General features: G+C 42.5%; 13 non-coding genes across 13 annotated transcripts; all 13 read left to right on the plus strand.

Annotated features, from left to right (window-relative positions):
* The first annotated feature begins 648 nt into the window (after positions 1 to 648).
* trnag-gcc lies at positions 649 to 719 on the plus strand. The gene has a single exon. It is a non-coding gene; the product is annotated as a tRNA-Gly (tRNA).
* Positions 720 to 1,334: 615 nt separating this feature from the next.
* Positions 1,335 to 1,405, plus strand: trnac-gca. The gene has a single exon. It is a non-coding gene; the product is annotated as a tRNA-Cys (tRNA).
* A 270-nt stretch (positions 1,406 to 1,675) lies between these two features.
* Positions 1,676 to 1,746, plus strand: trnag-acc. The gene has a single exon. It is a non-coding gene; the product is annotated as a tRNA-Gly (tRNA).
* A 615-nt stretch (positions 1,747 to 2,361) lies between these two features.
* Positions 2,362 to 2,432, plus strand: trnag-gcc. Its single transcript has one exon. It is a non-coding gene; the product is annotated as a tRNA-Gly (tRNA).
* Positions 2,433 to 3,723: 1,291 nt separating this feature from the next.
* trnag-gcc lies at positions 3,724 to 3,794 on the plus strand. The gene has a single exon. It is a non-coding gene; the product is annotated as a tRNA-Gly (tRNA).
* Positions 3,795 to 4,404: 610 nt separating this feature from the next.
* On the plus strand, positions 4,405 to 4,475 carry trnac-gca. Its single transcript has one exon. It is a non-coding gene; the product is annotated as a tRNA-Cys (tRNA).
* A 270-nt stretch (positions 4,476 to 4,745) lies between these two features.
* trnag-gcc lies at positions 4,746 to 4,816 on the plus strand. The gene has a single exon. It is a non-coding gene; the product is annotated as a tRNA-Gly (tRNA).
* Positions 4,817 to 6,793: 1,977 nt separating this feature from the next.
* trnag-gcc lies at positions 6,794 to 6,864 on the plus strand. The gene has a single exon. It is a non-coding gene; the product is annotated as a tRNA-Gly (tRNA).
* A 610-nt stretch (positions 6,865 to 7,474) lies between these two features.
* On the plus strand, positions 7,475 to 7,545 carry trnac-gca. Its single transcript has one exon. It is a non-coding gene; the product is annotated as a tRNA-Cys (tRNA).
* Positions 7,546 to 7,815: 270 nt separating this feature from the next.
* trnag-acc lies at positions 7,816 to 7,886 on the plus strand. Its single transcript has one exon. It is a non-coding gene; the product is annotated as a tRNA-Gly (tRNA).
* Positions 7,887 to 9,175: 1,289 nt separating this feature from the next.
* Positions 9,176 to 9,246, plus strand: trnag-gcc. The gene has a single exon. It is a non-coding gene; the product is annotated as a tRNA-Gly (tRNA).
* A 613-nt stretch (positions 9,247 to 9,859) lies between these two features.
* Positions 9,860 to 9,930, plus strand: trnag-gcc. The gene has a single exon. It is a non-coding gene; the product is annotated as a tRNA-Gly (tRNA).
* A 270-nt stretch (positions 9,931 to 10,200) lies between these two features.
* trnag-gcc lies at positions 10,201 to 10,271 on the plus strand. Its single transcript has one exon. It is a non-coding gene; the product is annotated as a tRNA-Gly (tRNA).
* Positions 10,272 to 14,596: the final 4,325 nt, after the last annotated feature.

The raw sequence follows: 14,596 nt of genomic DNA on the forward strand, positions 1-14,596 counted from the left end.
CATGCCGGAGCCCGGGTCCGATTCCCGGCCAATGCAGCTTTCCTTTTACTGCTATTTGGAATCAACCCTTGCGCAGCTAAGGCATGTTTGGATGAAAGCAAATAAGAAATATCTGGTCATGTTGACCTCTAAATTTCTGTCATGAGGATTAGTTCCATTTTGTTTGTTGGTGCAGTATGCAGCCTGAGAGTCTGTGATGGGTTTGTGATGAAAGATGACTTAAATTACCTTTTTGCTGACACTCATGAAAACATGATGTGGCCATGCAGACAGGTGGTTCTCATTGGTACGTTTTCACCAGCGGTAAGCATTGGTAGTTCAGTGGTAGATTTCTAACCTAGCATGTGGGAGTCCCGGGAACAATTCCTGGCCAACGCATTTTTGCTTTACTGATATTTGGAATCAACCCTTGCGCAACTTGGGCATGTTTGTTTTAAGGTAAACCGCTCAATTCTGGTCATGTTGACCTCTAGGTTTCAGTCATAAGGTTTAGTTCAATTTTCTGTCTTGGTGCAGTATGCAGTCTGACAGTCTGTGATGAGTACGTGATGAAAGATGACTTAAATTACCTTTTTGCTGACACTCATGAAAACATGATGTGGCCATGCAGACAAGTGGTTCGCATTGGTACATTTTCACTGGAGGTAAGCATTGGTGGTTCAGTGGTAGAATTCTCGCCTGCCACGCGGGAGGCCCGGGTCCGATTCCCGGCCAATGCAGCTTTCTTTTACTGCTATTTGGAATCAACCCTTGCGCAGCTAAGGCATGTTTGGATGAAAGCAAATAAGAAATATCTGGTCATGTTGACCTCTAAATTTCTGTCATGAGGATTAGTTCCATTTTGTTTGTTGGTGCAGTATGCAGCCTGAGAGTCTGTGATGGGTTTGTGATGAAAGATGACTTAAATTACCTTTTGCTGACACTCATGAAAACATGATGTGGCCATACAGACAGGTTGTTTGCATTGGTAACATTATTGCCCTAGCTAATCATTGGTGGTTCAGTGGTAGAATTTTAGCCTACCACGTGGAGGCTCGCCTGATAATTCCGGCCAATTACTTCTTTCCTTTACTGATATTTGGAATCAACCCTCGCCAACTAAGGGCATGTTTGTTTTAAGGCAAACGAGTCAATATCTGCTCATGTTGACCTATAGGTTTTAGCTTCATGAGGATTAGTTCAATTTTGTTTGTTGGTGCAGTATGCAGCCTGACAGTCTGTGATGAGGTTTGTGATGAAAGATGACTTAAATTACCTTTTTGCTGACACTCATGAAAACATGATGTGGCCATGCAGACAGGTGGTTCGCATTGGTACATTTTCACTGGAGGTAAGCATTGGTGGTTCAGTGGTAGAATTCTTGCCTGCAACGCGGGAGGCCAGGGTTCAATTCCCGGCCAATGCAGCTTTCCTTTACTGCTGTTTGAAATCAACCCTTGCGCAGCTAAGGCATGTTTGGATGAAAGCAAATAAGAAATATCTGGTCATGTTGACCTCTAAATTTCTGTCATGAGGATTAGTTCCATTTTGTTTGTTGGTGCAGTATGCAGCCTGAGAGTCTGTGATGGGTTTGTGATGAAAGATGACTTAAATTACCTTTTTGCTGACACTCATGAAAACATGATGTGGCCATGCAGACAGGTGGTTCGCATTGGTACATTTTCACTGCAGGTAAGCATCGGTGGTTCAGTGGTAGAATTCTCGCCTACCACGCGAGAGACCAGGGTCAGATTCCCGGCCAATGCAGCTTTCCTTTACTGCTATTTGGAATCAACCCTTGCGCAGCTAAGGCATGTTTGGATGAAAGCAAATAAGAAATATCTGGTCATGTTGACCTCTAAATTTCTGTCATGAGGATTAGTTCCATTTTGTTTGTTGGTGCAGTATGCAGCCTGAGAGTCTGTGATGGGTTTGTGATGAAAGATGACTTAAATTACCTTTTTGCTGACACTCATGAAAACATGATGTGGCCATACAGACAGGTTGTTTGCATTGGTACGTTATTGCCCTAGCGTAAGCATTGGTGAGTTCAGTGGTAGATTTCTATCTTAGCATGTGGGGAGTGCTGGGAACAATTCCTGGCCAATGCATTTTCTCCTTTACTGATATTTGGAATCAACCCTTGCTCAACTAGGGCATGTTTGTTTTAAGGCAAACCGCTCAATTCTGCTCATGTTGACCTATAGGTTTTAGACATGAGGATTAGTTCCATTTTGTTTGTTGGTGCAGTATGCAGTCTGACAGTCTGTGATGAGTATGTGATGAAAGATGACTTAAATTACCTTTTTGCTGACACTCATGAAAACATGATGTGGCCATGCAGACAAGTGGTTCGCATTGGTACATTTTCACTGGAGGTAAGCATTGGTGGTTCAGTGGTAGAATTCTCGCCTGCCACGCGGGAGGTCGGGGTCCGATTCCCGGCCAATGCAGGTTTCTTTTACTGCTATTTGGAATCAACCCTTGCGCAGCTAAGGCATGTTTGGATGAAAGCAAATAAGAAATATCTGGTCATGTTGACCTCTAAATTTCTGTCATGAGGATTAGTTCCATTTTGTTTGTTGGTGCAGTATGCAGCCTGAGAGTCTGTGATGGGTTTGTGATGAAAGATGACTTAAATTACCTTTTTGCTGACACTCATGAAAACATGATGTGGCCATACAGACAGATTGTTTGCAGTGGTGACGTTATTGCCCTAGCAATCCTTGGTGGTTCAGTTGTAGATTTCTATCCTGGCATGTGGGGGTGCTGGGAACAATTCCTGGCCAATGCATTTCTCCTTTACTGATATTTGGAATCAACCCTTGCTCAACTAGGGCATGTTTGTTTTAAGGCAAACCGCTCAATTCTGCTCATGTTGACCTATAGGTTTTAGTCATGAGGATTAGTTCCATTTTGTTTGTTGGTGCAGTATGCAGTCTGACAGTCTGTGATGAGTTTGTAGAAATGAAAGATACTTAAATTACCTTTTGCTGACACTCATGAAAACATGATGTGGCCATGCAGACAAGTGGTTCGCATTGGTACATTTTCACCTGGAGGTAAGCATTGGTGGTTCAGTGGTAGAATTCTCGCTCGCCACGCGGGAGGTCGGGTCCGATTCCGCCAATGCAGGTTTCTTTTACTGCTATTTGGAATCAACCCTTGCGCAGCTAAGGCATGTTTGGATGAAAGCAAATAAGAAATATCTGGTCATGTTGACCTCTAAATTTCTGTCATGAGGATTAGTTCCATTTTGTTTGTTGGTGCAGTATGCAGCCTGAGAGTCTGTGATGGGTTTGTGATGAAAGATGACTTAAATTACCTTTTTGCTGACACTCATGAAAACATGATGTGGCCATGCAGACAGGTGGTTCTCAGGTAATCGTTTTCACCGCGGTAAGCATTGGTAGTTCAGTGGTAGATTTCTAACCTAGCATGTGGGAGTCCCGGGAACAATTCCTGGCCAACGCATTTTTGCTTTACTGATATTTGGAATCAACCCTTGCGCAACTTGGGCATGTTTGTTTTAAGGTAAACCGCTCAATTCTGGTCATGTTGACCTCTAGGTTTCAGTCATAAGGTTTAGTTCAATTTTCTGTCTTGGTGCAGTATGCAGTCTGACAGTCTGTGATGAGTATGTGATGAAAGATGACTTAAATTACCTTTTTGCTGACACTCATGAAAACATGATGTGGCCATGCAGACAAGTGGTTCGCATTGGTACATTTTCACTGGAGGTAAGCATTGGTGGTTCAGTGGTAGAATTCTCGCCTGCCACGCGGGAGGCCCGGGTCCGATTCCCGGCCAATGCAGGTTTCTTTTACTGCTATTTGGAATCAACCCTTGCGCAGCTAAGGCATGTTTGGATGAAAGCAAATAAGAAATATCTGGTCATGTTGACCTCTAAATTTCTGTCATGAGGATTAGTTCCATTTTGTTTGTTGGTGCAGTATGCAGCCTGAGAGTCTGTGATGGGTTTGTGATGAAAGATGACTTAAATTACCTTTTTGCTGACACTCATGAAAACATGATGTGGCCATACAGACAGATTGTTTGCAGTGGTAACATTATTGCCCTAGCAATCCTTGGTGGTTCAGTGGTAGAATTTTAGCCTACCACGCAGGAGGCCCGGGTCTGATACCTGGCCAATGCATTTTTCCTTTACTGATATTTGGAATCAACCCTTGCGCAACTAGGGCATGTTTGTTTTAAGGCAAACCGCTCAATTCTGCTCATGTTGACCTATAGGTTTTAGTCATGAGGATTAGTTCAATTTTGTTTGTTGGTGCAGTATGCAGCCTGAGAGTCTGTGATGGGTTTGTGATGAAAGATGACTTAAATTACCTTTTTGCTGACACTCATGAAAACATGATGTGGCCATGCAGACAGTGGTTCGCATTGGTACATTTTCACCCGCGGAAAGCATTGGTGGTTCAGTGGTAGAATTCTTGCCTGCAACGCGGGAGGCCAGGGTTCAATTCCCGGCCAATGCAGCTTTCCTTTACTGCTATTTGAAATCAACCCTTGCGCAGCTAAGGCATGTTTGGATGAAAGCAAATAAGAAATATCTGGTCATGTTGACCTCTAAATTTCTGTCATGAGGATTAGTTCCATTTTGTTTGTTGGTGCAGTATGCAGCCTGAGAGTCTGTGATGGGTTTGTGATGAAAGATGACTTAAATTACCTTTTTGCTGACACTCATGAAAACATGATGTGGCCATGCAGACAGGTGGTTCGCATTGGTACATTTTCACTGGAGGTAAGCATTGGTGGTTCAGTGGTAGAATTCTCGCCTGCCACGCGGGAGACCCGGGTCCGATTCCCGGCCAATGCAGCTTTCCTTTACTGCTATTTGGAATCAACCCTTGCGCAGCTAAGGCATGTTTGGATGAAAGCAAATAAGAAATATCTGGTCATGTTGACCTCTAAATTTCTGTCATGAGGATTAGTTCCATTTTGTTTGTTGGTGCAGTATGCAGCCTGAGAGTCTGTGATGGGTTTGTGATGAAAGATGACTTAAATTACCTTTTTGCTGACACTCATGAAAACATGATGTGGCCATACAGACAGATTGTTTGCAGTGGTGACGTTATTGCCCTAGCGTAATCATTTGGTAGTTCAGTGGTAGATTTCTAACCTAGCATGTGGGGGTATGGGAACAATTCCTGGCCAATGCATTTTCCTTTACTGATATTTGGAATCAACCCTTGCGCAACTAGGGCATGTTTGTTTTAAGGTAAACCGCCAATTCTGCTCATGTTGACCTATAGGTTTTGGTCATGAGGATTAGTTCCATTTTGTTTGTTTGGTGCAGTATGCAGTCTGACAGTCTGTGATGAGTACGTGATGAAAGATGACTTAAATTACCTTTTTGCTGACACTCATGAAAAACATGATGTGGCCATGCAGACAAGTGGTTCGTCATTGGTACATTTTCACTGGAGGTAAGCATTGGTGGTTCAGTGGTAGTAATTCTCGCCACCACGCGGAAGGCCCGGGTCCGATTCCCGCCAATGCAGGTTTCCTTTTACTGCTATTTGGAATCAACCCGGCTTGAGCGCTAAGGCATGTTTGGATGAAAGCAAATAAGAAATATCTGGTCATGTTGACCTCTAAATTTCTGTCATGAGGATTAGTTCCATTTTGTTTGTTGGTGCAGTATGCAGCCTGAGAGTCTGTGATGGGTTTGTGATGAAAGATGACTTAAATTACCTTTTTGCTGACACTCATGAAAACATGATGTGGCCATGCAGACAGGTTGTTTGTGGTGGACGCGATTTTCTCAGCAATCCTTATTGGTAGTTCAGTGGTAGATTTCTAACCTAGCATGTGGTGCTGGGAACAATTCCTGGCCAATGCATTTTCCTTTTACTTGATATTTGGAATCAACCCTTGCTCAACTAGGGCATGTTTGTTTTAAGGTAAACCGCTCAATATCTGGTCATGTTGACCTATAGTTTTCTCATGAGGATTAGTTCCATTTTGTTTGTTGGTGCAGTATGCAGTCTGACAGTCTGTGATGAGTATGTGATGAAAGATGACTTAAATTACCTTTTTGCTGACACTCATGAAAACATGATGTGGCCATGCAGACAAGTGGTTCGCATTGGTACATTTTCACTGGAGGTAAGCATTGGTGGTTCAGTGGTAGAATTCTCGCCACGCGGGGAGGCCGGGGTCCGATTCCCGGGCCAATGCAGGTTTCTTTTACTGCTATTTGGAATCAACCCTGGCAGCGCTAAGGCATGTTTGGATGAAAGCAAATAAGAAATATCTGGTCATGTTGACCTCTAAATTTCTGTCATGAGGATTAGTTCCATTTTGTTTGTTGGTGCAGTATGCAGCCTGAGAGTCTGTGATGGGTTTGTGATGAAAGATGACTTAAATTACCTTTTGCCGGACACTCATGAAAACATGATGTGGCCATGCAGACAGGTGGTTCGCATTGGTACGTTTTCACCAGCGGTAAGCATTGGTAGTTCAGTGGTAGATTTCTAACCTAGCATGTGGGAGTCCCGGGAACAATTCCTGGCCAACGCATTTTTGCTTTACTGATATTTGGAATCAACCCTTGCGCAACTTGGGCATGTTTGTTTTAAGGTAAACCGCTCAATTCTGGTCATGTTGACCTCTAGGTTTCAGTCATGAAGGTTTAGTTCAATTTTTCTGTCTTGTGCAGTATGCAGTCTGACAGTCTGTGATGAGTACGTGATGAAAGATGACTTAAATTACCTTTTTGCTGACACTCATGAAAACATGATGTGGCCATGCAGACAAGTGGTTCGCATTGGTACATTTTCACTGGAGGTAAGCATTGGTGGTTCAGTGGTAGAATTCTCGCCTGCCACGCGGGAGGCCCGGGTCCGATTCCCGGCCAATGCAGGTTTCTTTTACTGCTATTTGGAATCAACCCTTGCGCAGCTAAGGCATGTTTGGGGTAAAGCAAATAAGAAATATCTGGTCATGTTGACCTCTAAATTTCTGTCATGAGGATTAGTTCCATTTTGTTTGTTGGTGCAGTATGCAGCCTGAGAGTCTGTGATGGGTTTGTGATGAAAGATGACTTAAATTACCTTTTTGCTGACACTCATGAAAACATGATGTGGCCATACAGACAGATTGTTTGCAGTGGTAACATTATTGCCCTAGCAATCCTTGGTGGTTCAGTGGTAGAATTTTAGCCTACCACGCAGGAGGCCCGGGTCTGATACCTGGCCAATGCATTTTTCCTTTACTGATATTTGGAATCAACCCTTGCGCAACTAGGGCATGTTTGTTTTAAGGCAAACCGCTCAATTCTGCTCATGTTGACCTATAGGTTTTAGTCATGAGGATTAGTTCAATTTTGTTTGTTGGTGCAGTATGCAGCCTGAGAGTCTGTGATGGGTTTGTGATGAAAGATGACTTAAATTACCTTTTTGCTGACACTCATGAAAACATGATGTGGCCATGCAGACAGTGGTTCGCATTGGTACGTTTTCACCCGCGGAAAGCATTGGTGGTTCAGTGGTAGAATTCTTGCCTGCAACGCGGGAGGCCAGGGTTCGATTCCCGGCCAATGCAGTTTTCCTTTACTGCTGTTTGAAATCAACCCTTGCGCAGCTAAGGCATGTTTGGATGAAAGCAAATAAGAAATATCTGGTCATGTTGACCTCTAAATTTCTGTCATGAGGATTAGTTCCATTTTGTTTGTTGGTGCAGTATGCAGCCTGAGAGTCTGTGATGGGTTTGTGATGAAAGATGACTTAAATTACCTTTTTGCTGACACTCATGAAAACATGATGTGGCCATGCAGAGAGGTGGTTCGCATTGGTACATTTTCACTGCAGGTAAGCATCGGTGGTTCAGTGGTAGAATTCTCGCCTACCACGCGAGAGACCAGGGTCAGATTCCCGGCCAATGCAGCTTTCCTTTACTGCTATTTGGAATCAACCCTTGCGCGTATGGCATGTTTGGATTAAAGCAAATAAGAATTATCTGGTCATGTTGACCTCTAAATTTCTGTCATGAGGATTAGTTCCATTTTGTTTGTTGGTGCAGTATGCAGCCTGAGAGTCTGTGATGGGTTTGTGATGAAAGATGACTTAAATTACCTTTTGCTGACACTCATGAAAACATGATGTGCCGTTACAGACAGATTGTTTCTCATTGGTACGCGTTATTCCTAGCAAATTGGTGGTTCAGTTGTAGATTTCTAACCTAGCATGTTGGGTGCTGGGGAACAATTCCTGGCCAATGCATTTTTTTACTGATATTTGGAATCAACCCTTGCTCAACTAGGGCCATGTTTGTTTTAAGGTAAAACGCTCAATATCTGCTCATGTTGACCTATAGGTTTTAGTCATGAGGATTAGTTCCATTTTGTTTGTTGGTGCAGTATGCAGTCTGACAGTCTGTGATGAGTATGTGATGAAAGATGACTTAAATTACCTTTTTGCTGACACTCATGAAAACATGATGTGGCCATGCAGACAAGTGGTTCGCATTGGTACATTTTCACTGGAGGTAAGCATTGGTGGTTCAGTGGTAGAATTCTCGCCTGCCACGCGGGAGGCCCGGGTCCGATTCCGCCAATGCCGGTTTCTTTACTGCTATTTGGAATCAACCCTTTGCGCTAGCAAAGGCATGTTTGGATGAGAGCAAATAAGAAATATCTGGTCATGTTGACCTCTAAATTTCTGTCATGAGGATTAGTTCCATTTTGTTTGTTGGTGCAGTATGCAGCCTGAGAGTCTGTGATGGGTTTGTGATGAAAGATGACTTAAATTACCTTTTTGCTGACACTCATGAAAACATGATGTGGCCATACAGACCGGTTGTTTGCATTGGTAGACGTTATTGCCCTGAGCGTAAGCATTGGTGGTTCAGTGGTAGAATTTCTAACCTAGCATGTAGGGTGCGGGAACAATTCCGGCCCAATGCATTTTTCCTTTACTGATATTTGGAATCAACTGCCCAACGCTAAGGCATGTTTTGTTTTAGGGAACAACTCCAATATCTGGTCATGTTGACCTATAGGTTTTAGTCATGAGGATTAGTTCCATTTTGTTTGTTGGTGCAGTATGCAGTCTGACAGTCTGTGATGAGTATGATGAAAAGATGACTTAAATTACCTTTTTGCTGACACTCATGAAAAACATGATGTGGCCATGCAGACAGGTGGTTCGCATTGGTACATTTTCACTGGAGGTAAGCATTGGTGGTTCAGTGGTAGAATTCTCGCCTGCCACGCGGGAGACCCGGGTCCGATTCCCGGCCAATGCAGCTTTCCTTTACTGCTATTTGGAATCAACCCTTGCGCAGCTAAGGCATGTTTGGATGAAAGCAAATAAGAAATATCTGGTCATGTTGACCTCTAAATTTCTGTCATGAGGATTAGTTCCATTTTGTTTGTTGGTGCAGTATGCAGCCTGAGAGTCTGTGATGGGTTTGTGATGAAAGATGACTTAAATTACCTTTTTGCTGACACTCATGAAAACATGATGTGGCCATGCAGACAGGTGGTTCTCATTGGTACGTTTTCACCAGCGGTAAGCATTGGTAGTTCAGTGGTAGATTTCTAACCTAGCATGTGGGAGTCCCGGGAACAATTCCTGGCCAACGCATTTTTGCTTTACTGATATTTGGAATCAACCCTTGCGCAACTTGGGCATGTTTGTTTTAAGGTAAACCCCGCTCAATTCTGGTCATGTTGACCTCTAGGTTTCAGTCATAAGGTTTAGTTCAATTTTCTGTCTTGGTGCAGTATGCAGTCTGACAGTCTGTGATGAGTACGTGATGAAAGATGACTTAAATTACCTTTTTGCTGACACTCATGAAAACATGATGTGGCCATGCAGACAAGTGGTTCGCATTGGTACATTTTCACTGGAGGTAAGCATTGGTGGTTCAGTGGTAGAATTCTCGCCTGCCACGCGGGAGGCCCGGGTCCGATTCCCGGCCAATGCAGGTTTCTTTTACTGCTATTTGGAATCAACCCTTGCGCAGCTAAGGCATGTTTGGATGAAAGCAAATAAGAAATATCTGGTCATGTTGACCTCTAAATTTCTGTCATGAGGATTACTTCCATTTTGTTTGTTGGTGCAGTATGCAGCCTGAGAGTCTGTGATGGGTTTGTGATGAAAGATGACTTAAATTACCTTTTTGCTGACACTCATGAAAACATGATGTGGCCATGCAGACAAGTGGTTCGCATTGGTACATTTTCACTGGAGGTAAGCATTGGTGGTTCAGTGGTAGAATTCTCGCCTGCCACGCGGGAGACCCGGGTCCGATTCCCGGCCAATGCAGCTTTCCTTTACTGCTATTTGGAATCAACCCTTGCGCAACTTGGGCATGTTTGTTTTAAGGCAAACCGCTCAATTCTGGTCATGTTGACCTCTAGGTTTCAGTCATAAGGTTTAGTTCAATTTTCTGTCTTGGTGCAGTATGCAGCCTGAGAGTCTGTGATGGGTTTGTGATGAAAGATGACTTAAATTACCTTTTGCTGACAATCATGAAAACATGATGTGGCCATGCAGACAGGTGGTTCGCATTGGTACGTTTTCATCTGCGGTAAGCATTGGTGGTTCAGTGGTAGAATTCTCGCCTGCCACGCGGGAGAAGCGGGTCTGATTCCCGGCCAATGCAGCTTTCCTTTACTGCTATTTGGAATCAAACCTTGCGCAGCTAAGGCATGTTTGGAGGAAGGCAAATAACATTGTATGTGACCACACACACCCCCTGGCATCAGATTTTAAACTACTGCCATCTATGCGTCGTTTCTGCCTACCCCTTCTGACCAATTACAGATCCAAATTCTCTTTCGTACCACAAGCCATAAAAGCTTTAAATCAGTCAGAATAAGCTAGTCGTCCAGCTGGCCTGATCATACACAAGGTTGTATAGTGTATTGTAGTGTGTGATGTATATTTGTCATGTCTTGTCTGTCGGTGTCTGATGCAAGGAGTATTTGTTTGTATCATATGTCTGATGTCTTGTCATAAAGTGCCTTGCGATTGTGCCGCAAACCCAACTGCCCCACGGGGACAATAAAGTTATCTACTACTACTACTACTACTACTACACACTGTACACCCGATATTCAAAAACCATACATCTACGCGTTCACTGGATCCAGCTGAAACCGATGATATAGGCCTCGCCCATCTGCGCTAAGAAGTTTTTTCGCAATATTGCTCAATGTGCAATACCATCGTTTCGAACTCGTCCTAGGCCGTGCGAGCTATTGGTACGAAACTTGGTAGGTAGCATCTGCATACAGACGTGACCTAAAGTTATCAAAAGAATTTTGCTATGTTACACCGTTTGCAATTTTGTAAATTGCAAACGTAGCAAATTGTAGCAAACTAATTTTCGTAGCTAGCTACAAAACACGAACGTCAGCATATCTCGGCCAAATTAATAGGTATCGGAGCAAAACTTGGTAGTGTTGTTCGACATCCCATTCGAAGCCTCGCTACCAAATTTGGTAAAAATCGGCCGTTAGGGGGCGCTATAATGAACGTAGAGGCCTTTTGGCAAATAAGTCAATGCATTTAAATAGGAATAATTTGCAGTGGAAATATCTCTGCTGCAGTAAAGGCTATCATCACAAAAGTTGAGGTTATTGTTGGACATGCCACTCTGCGGCTCTCCACCAGATTTGGTAATGATCGCCCTTTAGGGGGCGCTGTAATTGAGGTAGAAGTGTTTTGGACTTTTACGCAATGAAGAGGAAATTTGCAATTGCATTTCACTTCGGACTTTGGAGCTCGCACTTGGTCAAATTTCCTGACTTTTGCCTCGCCGCCATCGTGCTTTGGGTTCTCCTTTCGTGGGCTCCGCTTCCGTGGGCTCTTAGCGTTGTCAGGGGCGACTCACACCAGGTTGGACTGGCGCTGGGGAATAGGTATCAGAGCAAAACTTTGTATCATTGTTCAACATCCCACAACGATGCTCTGTACCAAATTTCGTGAGGATCGGCCATCAGGGGGTACTATAATGAACGTCGACGCGTTTTGCCAATAAGTCTATGTATGTAAATGGAAAATTTGCAGTTGCAATTTCTCAGCCACAGTTCATGCTATCAATGCAAACCTTGAAATTATTGTTTGACATGCCATTCTGAGGCTCTGTACCGAATTTGGTGACATTCTGAGGCTCTGTACCAAATTTGGTGAAGATCAGCACTCGGAGGGCACCATATTCGAGGTAGTGTGCATTGTGGCCTGTAAATCAATAAATGTAAACACACACACAAAAAAATATAAAATATAATGGAATATTATTATATTCAGTAGTCCAGGAAGGGGGTTTTCACATCTGGGACATGTGCCGGATACGACAACACTTGACCCCACAGTCCAATTGTTTAGTTAGCATGAACAGGGCTTCATGGTAACTTTTTTTCCCTTAAGGAGCACATTTTGCTCCGAAGTTGAACAATGTAGGATTGACTTACAGAGGCTACTGCTTTTACTACTAAATTGTACAATAACACAATCATGTTATGGATACAAAACGTTATGAAGTGTAATTTTTTTCTACATTCTATTGATCAAAAATGATCAGTGATGTTGAGACTACAGTGAAATGGACCACCACAGTTTATGCATAGCCTACATGTGAACCGCATTGCAGAGTTTAACCTTCATAGTGTAAAACGTGACACTATGTGAATGGGGCACAGTAGAAAGATGGAGCAGAGAGACACTGCTTGTTCAGGGTTGTCATGTGTAATCCTATAGGCCTACACTTCGCATCAGGTCTTAAAACCAACTGTACCAAAACAATAAGTTTTTAACCGGTAATGAAACTGTCAATTGAATACTGATGCCGTCAGACGGCTGCGCGGACAGACAGCAGTTGGAGCTCTGGTGAAGCTCTGCGCCCGTCAGCAGTGGCTTTTCGCTGCTGCAGCCGGTCCCCCAGAGCAGCATGATCACTGGGAAAGTCCGGTACAGCCTGAACCATGCAAACGGAGATCCCGTTTGAATGTGACGTGCTTGATTTTGACTGAATGTCCCAATTTGAGTAACTTCTGATTGGGTGGGTCGGCTCATTTCTGGACCAGGTCGGCCGTTGTCGACTGACCAAATGCTTAATATGCATTGTTATTATTATTATTACCATAGTAAAATCGTGCAAGCGATAAAAACCCAATGCTATGCGCTGTCGGCCTGTAAAGACAATTTATTTGTATAATACAAAAATAAATCTAACCAGCCCACATTAAAAAAATGGTCCGGCCCCTCTGGCATTTGCCAGAATTGCCAGATGGCCAATCCGCCCCTGTATGTGTCTCAACAAGTACTTGTATGTCTATGCAGACAGTAGTGTGTCGGAGCAGCTGACAGATAGAAACATGTCAGGAATTACTGTTTAGGCTTGTTTACATGTAAAATTTGATCAGCGTGGAAAATAATTATACCGTAATATTGTACGTAAGTACGTATGTAAGGTAATTTTAATTAAGTATTGTCATTTTCTCCTACTTTATACGTTCCCCAATGTTCCCTAAATGTTCTGTGTTAGTGGGGATACCTCTACTCCAATGCAATTCAGTAGGCCAGTAGTCAGTAGGCCTATTGTACGTTTTAGCTTACTTCACTAAGTTTTATAGCTTTAGTTACTTTGCAGATTGCGATTAGCTGTGTTGGGAGTAACATGTTACAAAAGTACCGCAATTACAGTAATGTATTTATTTTTGCTGTAATGCAGTAATATAACATATTACTTATAACAGTTCAGTAATATTATACTCTTTACAATTTCAGTAATGCTAGTTACAACACAATTTAACCTGACATTTAGTGGTGTTTTGTTTTTCTAAGAATTCTCCAACACTGCAACACATTTTGGCACAGAAAAAAAGTCTGTGAGTAAAAGCTTTTCCTGTTGATGGATTCGATGACTGCAGAGACAGATCCATTTGCGAGATGGACTTCATTTTCAGGAGTTTTTACACTGCATTGAAGCGAGGTGCTGTCCTGTCACTATTCTCGTGGTCAGAGCCAGAACCAGAGACAGTTAGGACAATATCTGTGTCCCAGCAGGTAACTACGCCAGCTTGGAGAGCTGTGTCTGAGCAATGTAGCCTATAGATATAAACATGTCAGAATTAATTTTTAGGCTTGTTACATGTATTATCGTTACAGTTTATCAGCAGTGGAAATTAACTATGATGTATTTCAATACGTATGGTAGCTACATTTAAGTATTTTCATTTTGTCCTACCGTACTTGCAGATTCTAATTAATAATACAAAATATTATGAAATTATGATGTATTAGTGGATAAAGAGACTTAATTTATCTTGTGGTGAAAGCTATACCTGCTAAGTCAAACTTATATTTTGGTGAAAGTAACTCAACAGTAACACAAAAGTAGTGTAACACATTACATTTCAGAGAGTCATTTTGTAAATTATTCTGAAATGACAGTAATTTGTTATCTATAATGTAATACATTTTGGAAGTAATTTGCCAAACACTGCATATTAGTAATACAAAATATTATGAAAAAAGTATGTATTAAATTGGATAAAGATTACTTGGTAACACTTTAGAATAACTACACATAATTCATCATTTATTAAGCATTAGTTAACGATTAGTTAATGGTTTGTTCATGA

The sequence above is a fragment of the Perca fluviatilis genome, chromosome 23 (assembly GCF_010015445.1).
Source record: "Perca fluviatilis chromosome 23, GENO_Pfluv_1.0, whole genome shotgun sequence".
In the NCBI taxonomy this organism is placed as follows: Eukaryota; Metazoa; Chordata; class Actinopteri; order Perciformes; family Percidae; genus Perca; species Perca fluviatilis.